The sequence below is a fragment of the Calidris pugnax genome, unplaced genomic scaffold, assembly GCF_001431845.1.
Source record: "Calidris pugnax isolate Ruff unplaced genomic scaffold, ASM143184v1 scaffold31, whole genome shotgun sequence".
Taxonomy (NCBI): domain Eukaryota; kingdom Metazoa; phylum Chordata; class Aves; order Charadriiformes; family Scolopacidae; genus Calidris; species Calidris pugnax.
Window position 1 is genome coordinate 4,137,826 of NW_015090786.1, and position 16,615 is coordinate 4,154,440.

Here is a 16,615-nt window from a genome sequence, read left to right on the forward strand (position 1 = left end):
ATGCTAGTTACATACTTCATAATGTAAAAGCTTAGAAATAGACTTATTGACTGTTATGATTAACTAAATCAGAGGGGTTCAAAGTTCTTTGCCATAAATTAAATATGTTTTGTGGCAAAGGATCAAAGATAATTAAAGGATGAAGCAATTGCAGTCATTAAACAATAAATATTATTTCAACACCAATTGAAGAAAATAAAAAAAGAAAGGGAAAACATGTTTTTTTTAAAGGAGGGGAAAAAGGTTTAGCCTAGGGTAATAAAATAATTTTAAAAAATAATTTGTACTCTGATCCTTTAAGCTTGCTTCTGTGTTTTCTCAAAAAGCATTTGATTAGGTGAGATGCAATTTAGTCACTGTCTTTTTATTTTTTCCCTTTTGAGTTTAGGCATAATTTTTGTCAGTATATTTCAGCGTATTCATTAATTTTTCTCATTTGTTTATTTTATGCAAACCATAAGAGACATTTTTTCCTCAGTGAAGATTGCCTCTTTATTTTATTTTGAAATATTTGTATATTTATTTCATTAAATGAGATAATGCTTTTTCTTATTAACATAATTTCCAGTACATTAAACATATTTCTCCACAGACAGAAGAGAAGAATCAGATTAAATGACAGTTAAATCACTTGCAGCAATTTCAACTGTTAAAAGAAATAAGTGTCTCTGTTTTCTTTGTGATCACGAGATGTGCTGTAAAGGGAAATGAAATACTAAAGAAAGGAGGGAAAACATAAAGAAATAATGACTGACTTATTGCAGTAATACCACTGAGAGAAGAAAAACTCACTACAAATAAAAGGAAAAATAATATAGTGGTTTTGAAAGTTACGAAAATTCATTTCTTATTGATGAGATGAGTGTAAGTCTAATACTAAGTAAACTGCAGGAGAAAAAAATAAAAGCACACCAAAACCCAAACAATGCCATAAACTATGGATGATAAAAGAAGAAATAAATACTATGCATTTGGAGGGCTATTACTCTAAATGCCTTTAATTTTTAAATAATGTATTTTTTATCATATTTAGAGAAGGGGGGGGAGAAGTAATTATCTCTTGGTAAAGTAACCGTACGCCTCTGCTAATGTATTTGCTAAACTAGTGCGGGTTCTGCAAATGCCCATGTGTCCTTACAGCAGATCTGTAGTGTTTTCTTGAGCAGGCATGGGGCTACACGAAGTGGAAGATTATCTTTTTATTAACTCCTATTATAAGATGTTCCAGAATTATAATAATAATAATAAATGTATTTATCTTAATTATATTTTTATTATTATTTTGATTTCCAGAGTCTAAACCAGCTGCTTCGAAGAGATCTTTCAAATGAATGACTAGGCTGTGAATTTCTAAGGTAATGTTCACGTTATTTTTTTTTTTTGCCCCCCGTCAAGGTTTCCTCTGTTTGTGCTTTTAGCTGTAAAACAATTATTTTTCGCCAGATTTTTGTGTGCCTGATCTTATAGTCCTGACTAGTCCAATATTTGCCATTTTCCTTGTCTTTCTCACTTTCTTGTCATTGTGTTCTATGACTTGAAGATCTTTATGTACCCTGTGTCAAATACTGTGATTTTCAGCTTTAAGATGAAGTCAGAGAAGGGGTTCTTGGGATGAGGGGTACATTTTTAGCTCCCTGCTCTATCTCAGAGTTAACTAAAAATATCCTTTTTGAAGGATTTCAGTTGCAGTCTTTTTGCTTTTAAATGCCTAATGAGAAAAAGTGATGTCATTGTGGTACAGCATTCTACCTTATGTGAAGTGGTGCAGAAAAAGCAAGGTGGAAATCAGCACAGTTGTAAAGCTTTTATGGAATTGTTTTCTGGGGCTGGAGAGCAGACTTTGCCTTCCTGCTTGGTGCAGTTGTCTACTGAAGCTGAGCAGGGCATGCTACAGGGTCGTTACAGAAGGCTTTTGCACACTGGGGTTGGTGTCCCTTGTGTCCTTTCTTAAAGTTGTATTTGTTGTGCCAAGGAGAGCTGTCAGGGAATGGAGGTGGTAATGGAATTTAGTAGTTGAGAAGACTCTAAGAAATTACACTGCCTGTGAAACGTAATTAAAGAAATAAACCCAGAAGCATCTGTCATCATCCTCTGTGGATGTTGACCAAGTGGGGATTGCTCCTGCAATCCCCTGCTAAGCAGAATTACATCTCTATTACTATGAAGGTGCATCAACTGAGCCCTTTTCACAAATCCTCTAAAGTTTCTGGTGGGCATGGCTTGAGGGTCACTCCAAGTTCTGCTGCAAGATCGCTGTCTAAGGAAGCTCTGCAAAACGGAGAGAGCTGTTAAGTGAAAATAAATGCATAGAAACATTTCTAATGATGGTGCTTATACTTAAAACCTTCATTACCATATTTTCAGAGGGCATAATAATCATTAATGTGTTTATTGTGCCCTTGTGGGTTGGGGCAGTAATGCTATCCTTTTTTTAACACACACAGAATTGAAACATAGACAGCCCAAGTACTTTGCTCCAGCTCATGTGGGAAGGCTGCCAAAGACCTATTCTTATTTGCTAGGTTCTCTTGTAGAGTCTTGACACATCTTCTTGGCTTTAGGTCCTTGTTCAAGGCGCCTACGATAGGACATTAATTGCACTGTGCTTCCTCCGCAGTCAGTAAAGAAAGAAAGGGATGTCAAGAGGAAAATTCTGATCTCTGGGCATTTTCAGTCTTTTCCAATGGGTTTTGGAGGATGGCTACAAAACCACTCTCCTCTCACATACCTATTGAGAGATTTTTGCATCTCTCCGCTCCGGACCCTCACTAAGGACATGATTCAGTACCACCATGAAATAGAACATTTACATTTTTGCCTCTGATGAAGAAGCCCAGTACAGCTGTAATTAACTTTTGAAGATGCTTCATCATACTTGCAAAATAACATGTGTGACCGTAACTTAGATCAATGGGCACCTGACAGTCATAGCAGAAACAAGCAAATAAAAATGTCCCTTAATGAGGTGTGAGGTTAAGTGAACAGATGTCCTCCACTGGATTTTGTTGTGATTGAGTCACTCTCTATATAGCCATGAAGTTCTCATCACTATGAAAACTCTCTTTTTTGGTCTCAGAGATGTACTAGTGGGACAACCCAAACCTTATCTATGTCCTTTCTCTAGGACTTGTTTAACATGGGCTGCAGCCCTGCAAAATAATTGCATGTTTAGCAGTATGCATACTGATTATCCCTCTGAAATAAAAAGAACCAACACATAACATGTATTGGCACTAAAAGTGATAGCAGGTTTGAGACTTCAGTTTATAAAAGTGTGTGTAAAAGGCTTAGTTAACTGTTTTAAAATAAACTGGTTTTAAATGAAGTGGGTGATGAGAAAAATCCATTTTGGAATTTAAGAAATTTATATTTTGCATATTCCGTACCAAAGCCATTTTTCTTCTTGTGACATCGCAAGAAGCTAAATCAGTCTTCGACCAAGAAGGTATGTTGCTAAAGGTATTCTGAGAATAACATGATTTAGCTTTTTTGGAAAATATTAAGGCATGACTACATTGGACTTTTTATGTTATATAACAGCAGTTTTTCCATTCCGCGCTAAATATTATTTTCAGATTTCTCGTCTTGCGTGATATTGCCTATTTCATGCCTCTGACAAACTGGCTGAAACAAGCTCTTTTCCCCAAACTTGAGGTATTTGCGCATAAAGGATTATTATCTGTGATTTATTTTAAAGGATGAATAAATTACAGCGTTGTTTAGGCAGGCTTGCAGATGCAGACAAGGTGTTTGGTTTCTTGTCTGATGCCACAGCAAAGGTCTGTGCCGGAGTTCAGAAGGGGATTCGAGAACATGAGTTTCTCTTTTTTGTGCTTAGATCAGTAGGTTTAAGGTCAAGAGTGGTCTGGAATAATACTGGAATGCTTTCTTGTTCCATTTTTCAGTTAGTATTTTGGCTGTGACCTATTCTGTCTGTTGTAAGGCAATATTTTAAAATTAGCAAATTTGCTTATTGATAGAGGTACTAAAATTCACATATATTTGCTGATGTTACTAAGCTCTGATGTGGGGAAGCATGTGGTGGCCGTGTGTCATTCCATACTCTTAGATTTTCGCTATAACGTACTTCCCTTTTCTGGAGAAAAGAGCATACGCTAAGTTCATGGGAATACTTGAGTGCAGAAGGGTGGCTTGGGAATTGGGGCTTGTCTTGGCAGTATTTGAGGAAACTGAGTGAGACTTCATTCTTGGTTTGGTGGTTGGCTTTTTTGGTTTTGTTTGACACAATAGGAATGGCAAAATGAGGGGGGGGTAGGGTGGAAAGCTTGATTCCCTGCTTTTCAGAGAATATCTTAAATAACAAAATCTCTCCACCCCAGTCACCCGTATATGTCTGACTTGATTATTCCTCTTCTGTTGAAATATGATGCAGATGGACAATATCTTCACTGAAATACACTGGAGAAGTTATGAAAATGCAAACTAGTGTGTGAAAGTCAGAATCCGTATTCATTTTATCAATCTGTATCTACATTTGTTGGTTCCTGTAACTGTGATACAACTGCTTGTCTCCAAAAATGATTCTCTGTGCTATACAGTCATGGTGTGGGGTTGGTACTGTGCCGTTCCCTAACTGATGAGCAGAGCTGTTGATTCATCTCAGGCTTGAATCACATTAAGGACAGGATTTTTAACTTTTTCTTTTGTTTTGTTTGATGGTGGTTTTGTCCTGTGACTGTCAGCTCTCTATTTTTTCCCTCAATTCTGAAATAAAATTCAAGGGTGATGTTTACTCCTTTTGTGAGTGTGTTTCACATCTAGTCTGGTTTTCTAAGGACGTGAGGTTCACCCTCTTGGCCTGTACATCTTCTCCCTGCACTGACTTTAGCATTTGTTAAGCTGTTTGCAAAGGTGATCAAAGTTTCAAAGTAATGATGTTTTATGAGTTGTGTATTTCTTGGTGTCTGGATATCAGAAAGATATAAGTGCTTCACTGAGAAGACTTTGGAAGGGACTCATTTGCTACCTTTTCTCTTTGTTGGCAGCAGCTTGCTGCCCAGTCAGTGTGTGCAAAGCTTGGGACAAACCACAGCATTTGTTGCTGTCTTTTGCATAATAAAGGTAACGAGGTGGCATGGGAGGACAATAAGCTATCATAGAAAACCAAGCTTCAATAGTTCTGTTGCTTTGTGGAACAGATTATCGTTTCTTTATATGGAAATTCAAATGGAAAAAGTGGCTTAGATGGATAAAAAAAAAATCTACTTAATGTTTCTCTTGATATTTACAGCAAGTAAATATGAACATAATAAAATGGATGTGTTTCTTGAAAAATATTTGGTTAAATTTAGCTATTTTGTCTGCTTAAAAAGGGGGGAGAGTGATAATAAATGTCACTTGAAAATAGAAGTGTTCTTGGTTTCCTGTTTTCAGTAGGCTTAAGATAATTCATTTATTCTACTTGTAGTTTTTCTATTGATGCATCATCCCTTCCAAAACTGTCTGTGGGCCATCTTAGCCAGAGTTTCCTACAGTTATTTTTGCACTATTGTTAAACGGTACCATACAGCATGTTGCAATTTATTGCGTGGGATCAGCGCATAGTTTCCCATTGTGGCATATTTGTGTGTTTGTCACTTTTATGGTTTACATGCCAGCATATGGCAAAAAAGCCAAACTATTTCCCTTGATTTTCTTCTTTTGTATTGTTTAGTCCACAGTGCCTTTACACCAACAATTTGTAGAAATCAAATTCCTAGATTAAAATCCATTTACTTAAAAAAAAGAAGAAAAGTTTGAAGGATACAGTTCATGCAGATTAGTGAGTGTTCTGTGAATGGCTTTATTTACCCAGGGCTGTACAGAGGGGAAAAAAAAGCAAGTGCCTATTTTTATTTAAACTTCTCAGTTTAGTCGTTTAGTCTTAGATACCTCAGCATGCCACTTGCACAGACTAGTGCCTGCATCGAGAGCTTTTCTGAGGCAAGCAGAGCTCTTCACATAGGCAAAAATATGCCTGCATGGATATCATTGCATGACAAGGACCATATGTTTGCATTTGTTGTATATGTAACCCCAATGCAGGCAGTACCAGGACCACATGTTGTCCAACCACTACTTTATGGCAGTTGATCTAAATTTGACAAGAGGCTTTTTTTTAAGGTGCTGACAGTGTACTTGTAGTGTTTAATTTTGAGCTTGTAGAAAAGACCATTTTTTCTTACTTTAATTTCTCTATGGTATCAATTCTTACATGACACTCAGATAAAGAAATTCCTTGTTTTATCTGTTAAAATAATCAATACAAACTAGGTCACAACTGCCAAAAAGTTATTGGCTCTCTCATTCAGTAGCTAGATTGTCACCATACGTCGGACGATGATTTGTCTGTAATTTGAGGAAAAAATGTTGTTGTTAGCATGGCTTCTGTAAAAGAAGGAGTTAAAGTTTTAAGCAAAACAGTCAACTACTTGCATAGTTGTTATTTGCATAACTCCACTTTCTTATCTGTGTAGTTCCAATGCATCACATAGTTTTAGCTCACCCAGTACACAGTGACCAAAGACCAGTAACCAGTTTGAAATCCTGTACAATATACGTCTTGCAATAAATCCACTGTGTTGGCTGCTTCTGCGTTTTCCCGTTTGTTAAAAGTTGTTGTGCACCATGTGACCTGTGATGTAAAACTTGTTGGAAATAAAATACTAATTTTCTTTCGTTTCTTTGGTTAGTTAAGTACTTTCAGCAATACCAACTGTGATTTGAGGTAAAGAATCTCTGCAGCAATTAGGATTCACTTACTACTGGAGCATTTTATTAATTGCACATTTGTAACCACATGGATAGTCACAAAACCAATCGCACATGTCTGTATTTAGAGCTTTGTAGACAGAAGATTTAACGTAAACATAGAAATGTTAAACTACTCATCTGTAGCCTGCAAAGAAGATAACAAGAAGGATTCTGTTCTCTGTATGATTTGTGAACAATGCTAAGTAAATATTCATCATTAATATATAATAACTGTTGCTTTTGGCAGTTCACTTTTCATTTAATTTGATAATGTGTCCAGTAAATGAAGTGGTACAGGCTGCAGTGTTTTACCATCACAATTGCATATTTTCAATCATTGTTAAATGAAGGCAGCTCAAGGCAAAGCTTTAACCCCCACTAGTTTTGTATGTGATAAAAAGAGAAGGCGCTATCAATCTTTATTGTCTGTCTCGCTTACTGTAATTGCATTCAATAGTCCACTGATTCTGTTGTCTGTGCTAATGTCAGGAACAGTGAAGAGCCAGATGCTCAGACTAGATCATATGCATCCAGTGGCCACTTTGATAAGTTGGCAGCAAGTCTCTGGGCTTGATGATAAATTGTTAACGCTATAGATTATGAGCAGCTGAACACTGGGAGTGTATATGGAGAAACTTCTTACCTTGTTTTAAATCTGGCATTATGATGCTAGCTAAAGGGCATGCCATGTATTATTCAAATGCATCTTGCGCTGGAAATGTGCCAATGAGTCATTGTATCCCCATGAATGGTAAAACAACAACAACAAAAAACCAAAATAGCCTCAGAGTAATTTGAACATGACATTAATAGTCCTAAGACTGTAAAAACTATTTCAAAATAGTCTCTGGTAGTTATAATTATCTGATTCAACAAGAGAGTTTTTGAATTATGGTATTTTATACTTGAATCCATCTTAAAAGTTGTTTTTTCTTGGCAGCTTTTTTTCTTTAATTTGAAGTAGTAGCTGGAATGTTTTGCAGAGAAGAAACAATAATGCTTTAGTGAAGTATGAACAGTGACATACCTTTGGGGGGGAAAGAAAATGTAAATAAGAGGACCATGAAACAAGTTATTTGCTCCTTACATGTTACTTATACCTTTACTCTGTGTCCCACACCTAAGATTCTTTTTAAAGCTGTTTAGTGAGTGTTATCCCTTGGACAAAGTAGCTGTTAAAGGAGATCCACAGGTTAATTTTTAAAGCTGTTTAGTGAGTGTTACCCTTGGACAAAGTAGCTGTTAAAGGAGATCTGAAAAGAATCAGAAACCTCGTCTTTACCCAGTTCATATCATTTGGTCAGAAAATGATCCTATTTTTTTTTTTCTCAGGATAGATTTAAATGATATGATCTCAGTTGTGGATGGTAGTTATATCAGGCAAGTATGCCTTGCACCATATCACTTGTGGCTTAACAGCTGCAGAACTGACAGTACGGACACGATATCTAGTTTTTGTCTTGTACAGAGTACGGCTCCGTTGTGGTTAGTTGTCTGTGTGTGCTTTGGTGGATTATTAGCTCTAAGGTAATAGCCACCTTGAATGTAGAAATGTCCATGAATAAAATTCTAATCAATTAGACCTTTTTTCACATGGTGATGGTGCAGACAGCAGCAGTTACTAGCTCTACAAATAAGAGAGGTGGGGACTTCCAGAGCCACGACTCAGAGCTGCTAAAGTCACTGATTCTTAGAAACTACATCTGGAGTAAAAGGCTGTCATCAAGTGCTTAACAGAAAGTGTTGAGCACAGTCGTGTCTGAAAAAATCCTTGATTCATGGACATATATTGCATTTCTGCAATATTTACCTGCCTGCTTGGTATCCTGTGCCTGGGGTCCTCTTCTAGTCTAGGGCATCTACATCAACAGGGCTCAGTAATTTTAAAAGTGCTCATGGAGGGGCTGTATTGTGCACTTTCTGTGTACTGGCCCCATGCTCAAAGCTTTCCTCCAGGCAGGATGTGCAGGGTGTTTCTCATCCCTGCTGTAAAGGCTGGTTCAAGGGTGCTCAAGTGGGAGTGAATGCATTCCCACTGAGGAGAACATCTTTGTGGAGATGTTGTGGTTTAACCCCAACCAGCAACTAGAATCACACAGTGGTTCACTCACTCCACCCATGGTGGGATGGGGAAGAAAATCAGAAGAGTAAAAGTGAGAAAACTCATGGGTTGAGATAAAGACAGCTTAATAAGTAAAGCAAAAGCTGTGCATGCAAGCAAAGCAAAACAAGGAATTCATTCACTCCTTCCCATTGGCAGGCAGATGTTCAGCCATCTCCAGGAAAGCAGGGCTCCATCACACATAACTGTTACTTGGGAAGACAAAATGCCATAATTCTGAATGTACCTGCCCTTCCTCTTCTCCTGGCAGCTTTTTATATACTGAACATGACTTCAGAAGGTATGGTCAGTTGGGCTCAGCTGTCCCTGCTGTGTCTCCTCCCAACTTTTTGTGCACTCCCAGCCTACCCACAGGTGGGGTGAGGAGCAGAAAAGGCCTTGACTGCTTAGCGACAACCAGAAACATTAGCGTGCTATCAACAGTATTCCCATCCCAAACCCAAAACGTAGCACTACATCAGCTGCTAAAAAGAAAGTCAAGCCCATCCCAGCTGAAAATATGACAGGATTGTTCTTGGCACTCAAGTTTTTGGGTAAAAAGCAACATCGCTGTCTTCTCTTACGCTTTATAGAGTAATTAGATAAATAGAGAGGCTGACTGAGGTACTGTGGCTAGGAATTAGGTTCTGAGTAAGTTCTGGTGCAGGCTGGAGGTCTTCCTGCAGGTGCTTCATCTCCTGATGGGCACAAGAGGAGAAAAGGCAAGTCTCTCTTCATTGCTTCTCTTGGATACTTCAGGCAGCTTATCTGACTGCTGCATTATCGAGGTACATCAGCTGCGCCCATGCGGTGTAGCCATAGGATAAATAAACTCTGGTACAGTTGGCCTTGGCTGAGGAGAAAAACAATGTTCAGCTTTCAGGAGGCTGACTGAGGTACTGTGGCTAGGAATTAGGTTCTGAGTAAGTTCGGCACTACATCAGCTGCTAAAAAGAAAGTCAACCCCATTCCAGCTGAAAATATGACAGGATTGTTCTTGGCACTCAAGTTTTTGGGTAAAAAGAAACATCGCTGTCTTCTCTTACGCTTTATAGAGTAATTAGATAAATAGAGAGGCTGACTGAGGTACTGTGGCTAGGAATTAGGTTCTGAGTAAGTTCTGGTCCAAGCTGGAGGTCTTAAATAAACTCTGGTACAGTTGGCCTTGGCTGAGGAGAAAAACAGAACACTGTATAATATATGTGAAAATATTGGTTTTCATACACCGTTTCTATCTTATGAAATCAAATTGCATCATATTTGGAAATGTGTAGTGATTTCGTGCTACTTAATGCTGCTGTTTGCAACCCGATGTGTATGTAGAAGAGTTGTCATTTGAGGGAGTTTGGAAAATTAAAATTAGTTTTTTCAATTTATGGTGCCTACTGTTGCTTTTATTTTTTCCTTTGCATTTTGTTCAAATTAATTAAAGTGCACAGATGTTCAATTAAAGTTTAAAATGTCCATGGCTACAGCTGTTTTGAAGCAACATTGTTGAGATTTAACATATCTAATAATGCTTCTCTCAGAAGAAATTCGATTAATGACTCTCTGCTAAATTATTTTGCATTGATAAATTAAAAGAAATGTGAAGTAAACTATAAGGAGATGTAGGCTGTCTGCTCCATTTATTAATTAGAATAACTGAGTAGCCCATAAGATACCAAAACAGACGATCTGCTTTTCATTGTCTTATGCTAACACGTGGAAGAACTCTGCTTCCTAGGCAAAATGTATTGGTTTAGCTGCAAATTATTGACAGCTCTCTTGCAATTCGTGAAGAGGTAACTTGCAATAGCTACTATGGAAAGGTCATTTGTTAACACTAACGGTACAGAGATTGTGAATTCCTTCCGTACTGCTTTGTAATGTGGAATAATAGAAGTATCTTGCATGTGAGCCATGGTAACTGTTAATAGCATTGGGGGTTTCGATGTAGATTGTTATATTCTAATATGAAGAGAGCTTAAGATAATATGGAAGAGATGTGATGATAACACCTACAGCAGAGCTGCTGCTGGACCAGATATCATTTGAGTGGTGGTTGTGCTGCTCAGGGAAGAACCTCAGATGCAGAACAGTGAAGGTAAGTTTTATGTGAGGACCAAAAATATTTTTTGTTGTGTTTACAGTATATGTGTGTTCTGTGGGGTGTTCACCAGTTTCTAAGCAGAATTTATTGAACCCCATCAATTTATCTAGTGTGAAGAGTAAAATATAGAAGAGTGGTTTAATACTTATTTGAATTATCCCATTGTTTCTCTGGTAGGCCAGCTGGTATAATCCTGCGGGTCTGACTGAGGCCAAGATTTCACCCCACAATAAAGTCAGCAGTAATCCTCCTTTTCACTTCAGCACAGAGGATTTTGCTCTTAAGTTATTTTGTTGTTAGTATTGTTATTACTAAGCATTAGTTAATAGCACAGAAGTGACTGAATCGTAGCATGACCTAGGCACTGTCCTCGGGGATGTCACATCCCATGTGTTTAGTTTATACCTACTGCACACAAATTAAGACATTTTATGATGAATGTCACTAGTGAGATCAGGTTCAGTAAAGTGAAATTGGACTTCATGCTGATGCTTCCTGTGTTAGGCCAGAGCTTCAGCTACTAAGTGGGCTTGTTAATGCCTTTTTCTATACAAGTTAAACAACTCCTGTCATCTTGATTTTTTTTGGCTCTAAATGTCTAGAGAATTTCTTAGTGATATTGCAAAGAATGAAAGTCTGCATTTATAAATTTACTTGAAGATTAAGTATTCTACGTAGTACATGTAGGTACATACACTAAGGATGTGGTAGTGCATGTTTGTATTTTATTGGAGCTGTTGCATATTTGGATCAGAAGCTTTGAACACTGATCAAATCTGCCTTCATTTTGAGGCAAACATGGGGGACTTACAAGATATGAAAGCATTCTGTGGTTTTAGCACAATCTCAGTGATCACTGCCCCATGCCTACCTGTATTTTTCTACTTTCGGACTAATGAGGGGGCACCTTTGCTGAGGGCAGCAGCAGTGTGACCTCTGGCTCTGTCCGCCTGGCTCTTGAATGCCATCAGGAGGCCTGAGGAGACGTTGAGAGCCCCTTCCTGGAAGGATTAGGGCTGGCAGAAGGGATTTTTCAACTCTCATCAGACCCTACAAACCACTGCGCTTGGCCCTTACTGCTTAAAAGTCCTTAGAAATAGAGTAACACGTTGGTGTGGACACCTGAAAATTAAAAACAAATAGCACACAAAAAAGGAACTACAGCAGAAGATTATTTTGGGACCATTATTTTTATTCTTAACTACTGGCCATTAAATCAAAACTAAGTAATTTTTATTAGGATAGTTCACTGAAGGAATGCCCTTTTAAAATTCACTGGAAGGTTTTCTACCAGTTTGACATGTTGTTGTGTATTTGTGTACTTGTATCATTTGTAGCATATTAGTATAAGCATCCTGTTACTTGTGCATGCAAGAGTGGTTTTAAAATTTATTTCAGTTTTCAGGTAATACTGGAAGCAGTAGTCATATACATCCCTTTAAAGTGACGTGGCGTCACTGAAGAATTTTGGAAATAATTTCATTTGCAGATGGTCTGCTAGACTTTAGTTCAGTTAGAAGATTTCTGCTGTAATACATGGTTTCTGAAAGCTCTACCAGAACATTAGATAAGAGATAGGAATGGATTTTTGTCTGGGGCCAAAAATGTAATTTTATATGCGAAAAATATTGTCTGTATGTTTTTGCAGCTGCAAATAATTGGGAGTAAACGTAATGGCTAGACCTATTGCTTCATTTGTATTTGCAGACATTTCCATTCTAGTCTCACTGCTTCTAAATGGGTACGTAGTTCAGCTCTCAAGTGAAGTTACTCATTTAACGCTGAGCAGATGAGGATCTATACAGCCATCTCCCTTTATTAGTCTCTCAGCTGGGACACAGAGGAACCTGAGAGCACAAACTGTTTTAACAAAACTGCAGCCATGTTTTTAGATTATGCATGATAAATAATCTGACATTTTGCTTCTTGCTGAAAAAAAAAATACTATGGAAATCAAAAATATGTATCCAATATCTTGTTTAGAGGGAGGTGAAAGAATCAAGTTTGGAAATATTCTCATGCTCTTGTACAATGGTACAATATGCAGAATTACTGCACCTAGATCTGAAATGATTGACTGTAAAGAAGAAAATTCTTCCCTTTGACTCAAAAACCTTAATTTCAGAATCAAGCATTTAAAATCAAAATTTCTTTGAGGTAAATTCTGAAATAAATAGTTTCATATTAAGAAACCAAACCAATTTTATGTCAAAAGATAAAGAAAAGCACCATAAGTTAAAAATAAATTAGTATGTAAGATAAATTTTCATATTTAGGACAAGTTTGAGGAGCAGAGAATAATTTCTGTAATGTTTCAGAAGCACTAAATTTGAATTTTTTCCTGAAAAAATGTTGGCATAAAATTTCCTTCAGTTTGTGGTGTACCATGGTAGTTAAACTTCTCTTAGTTATGGGGCAGGAGACCGAGTTTGTAACCTTTCGATAGCAGTTTTGCAGTTGAATCAGTAGACTTAGGATCCTATCTAATGAAACTGTAGTATTTGAAAACAAATAAAAATCTCCTTTTTTCTTTTTGGCTTTTAAAGCAATGTAATAGCAGGGAGGATCAGTTCTGTCATGGGAACTCAGTCCTCTGATTTCTCTCTTATGTAATAATTTCCACTTGTGTTAAGTTGAACATAGTCAGTAGACATTATGCTCTTCTGATTAGATGAAAATCTTCACCTTTGGAAGGAGACGAATAACTGCAAAATGAAAGTTATTAGAGAGAGGGAGAGAGTTTAAACTTTTCCCTTTTTACTTCTCATATGGGTTATATTAGCAGTAAAAACCCTGCTGATGCTTTTCATGCTTTTTTCTCTGTTTGTAGAATTGGTTTGAGTTATGTGTATAGAGTAGGGAGGGTAAAGTTCCTTGGCTTTAGTGGATTTCTGTGCTATATTTTAAAATATCTGCATGCTGAGAAACTGGTCAGATTACTCCAGTAATGTACTCTTTCAATAGGTGTTTTAGGAGAAAGCTCAGTGCTTTTAACATGTGGTGTAAATTCTTAATTTGGGTTGCCCCAGAATTTGAAAGGAGTATTTGTGTGTTCATATACGTCTTGTCAGCATGTTGTTTAGGGAAGGGATTCAGTATGTATTTAATGTGGATTAAAAAAAAGTATATGAAGAGCAGCAGCAGATACTTCCACAAGCATTTGTGAGGTGAAGTCTAACATCATTGCTAGGTATCTGAACAGATGTTAAATGGCTGTCATAAAAAAAATTAGAAACGTTCAGGTGTATAAAATTATTCAAATTATGTAAATATTCAGATGTTTTATATAAAAATAAGAAGATGCCACCTTGTGGTAAGAAAGATGTTTTAGTGTATCCAGAAAACCTTTGGGTGAATAAGCTACACATCTGAGAGCTGGCAAGGATTTTTAATTTTATTTTTTTTTTAAGCAAGAATTTTAGTAAGTAAAATTAAATTTTAGTTAGAGAATTACATGCCCAAATTTCCTCTTTCCCATGTGTTTTCTTTCTTCTTATGAATGTACTCCTGTACTCAGGGTATTTACAGGACTGCTGAAGCAAAAGCTGAATATTTCCAAAGCTTCTTATTCCTGTATATTTTCAAAACTACTTGCTGTTATTCCAGAAAACTGGGGCTGGGAGGAGGGACACACCTTTAGCCTGGACAGTGGTCTTACAGCTGAGACTTCTTTCTGTAGCTATCGCTTTGCAGTTAATGCTGCATATAGAGGCTGAGATGGCAGAGTAAAATGTTGTCTCTATTTTATACTCAACACTTAAAGTGACTATTATTTGATTTGTAGCTAAAACATACTTACGGAAAAATAAAGGTTTTAAAAGATTGAGAATGTCTAAATTTATCTAACAGACAGGCATGACTAATACTCGTTATGTTATGCCATGCCATTCTTTTAATGGGTTATAAAAAGTTTGTTTGCCTATGCACCTATTTAAAATTAATTTGCAATTATAAGGTGAATTGTGTATCCGAACAACATCCTCTTTCTCACCAGGATGCTGTCCTTTAAATGTTTGTTTAGATTAAAAAAGAAAGACTTAAAAAAAAACCCCAAACCTTATGCTTTCTCTTTTTATTCTGTATTCTATTCTCTGTGATTTAAATAATCTACTCTATCTGCAACACACTTAGTTGAGACCACAGTATAACTGTTGTAATATACATGATAACAAACTACTGTTGTCTTACTATTTAGGTCTCTTTATTTTACACATTGATGGTCAGGAAAAAACTACAAGAAAAAAAAAGAAAGAAATGGAAAAACTTACAGTCCAAAATTTTGCGTGCACACACACACAAACACACACAATTGTTAACAGCAGGGGATGTCTACCCAATGCAGACACTCTGTGCATATTGATACTAAATTTATATAATAATAATAATAAAAAAGGGGCTAGCAATTTTTCCCCAATTTGAAGAAGTATTGTGCTTGTAATTAAAACATACTTTCTCTTAACATAATTTATTTCCTTGCATAATGTAATTTGACAGAGTATTATAAATGTATATCTCTATGCTTCATGACCCCATTATGAGGACAATTTTTCCATAGTAATTCATTTGTGTTCTGTTTCTACTTGCTTTCTGATTACACAATCAGTATTGAATTGTGCAACCAACATCCTGATTAAAATGAGACAAAAACCTATACAGCTTAGCTCACTGAAAATCTCTCCTCGTTCCCCTAAAGACAATGGCAAAATTCTTTTTTGTTGGAGAAGATGAAGTTATTAAAATGATTGCAAATGGAAGAGTAGAAGGTGGAGCTCCTGCTCCCCATGGGAAGAAGGCAGGGTAGGAAATACTAGCCACAAACACAATTTGTAGATGTATTGCAGGAAAAAAGCAAAGCCATTAAAAAGTTAGGGTTGACAAAAAAGATTTGGGAGAATGTTTCTTAATTTTCTTTTGATTTTAAGATCACAGTAAGGTACAGTGTTTTTCACAGCAACAATGAATTTATTTAGTTAGCCAAAGAGAACTTTAAAAAATAAAAAGTTATTTCGATGCAGGAATCATAATGCTACTGAATACACAAATAATTTTATTTGGAATTTTATCTTGCCATCAGGCATAAGAATGTGAACAGCCCTGATGGTGGGTAGCTCCTGTGGACTTTTCTTCTCCAGACAGTTTACAGCTGCTGTGTTTTTAGACCAACCCAAAATGTACTTACCAAATAACACAAGGAAACATATTCAATTGCTTGAGAAGGGTTTCTACATCTTAGTCTGCAATAATTTTTGTGGTTAGAATTAAACACAAATTCTCGTAAATAGTGGGATTTAATTGTACATATTTTTGTTTGCATTTCAATTTCCTTTGGTTTTTTTTTTTAACTTTTTGTGAATAATGTAGTATTTGATTATAGAGGCTAGTAGTTAGAAAAGCAAAATATTGGTTCGTTTCTTGAGAATATTAACAAAATCAATGCTGAATGTATAAGCATGCATGTTTACAGTGCTGAGCTGATCTTGGGAATAATCAGCCAAAGAATTAAATCTTAATGCTTGAGACTTGAACATATCCAGAAGAATTGAGAAACTGAGTTGCAGCTTTGCCTGTTGCAATCTGGCACCCTTACTTTATTGATTCATTTTGTCATTTGAGAATGTGTTTAGATGGACTGTGGCCTACTCAGAAGCAACAACAGTAAATTAATCAAA

The 16,615-nt window shown here is 36.6% G+C and overlaps 1 long non-coding RNA gene across 1 annotated transcript in view; it reads left to right on the forward strand.

Annotated features, from left to right (window-relative positions):
* Window positions 1-1,279: 1,279 nt before the first annotated feature.
* Window positions 1,280-16,615, forward strand: part of LOC106902727 — a 367,986-nt gene continuing 352,650 nt past the window's right edge. The window contains exon 1 of the long non-coding RNA XR_001414569.1: window positions 1,280-1,355. This is a non-coding gene — a long non-coding RNA (uncharacterized LOC106902727). The remainder of the gene's footprint in view (window positions 1,356-16,615) is intronic.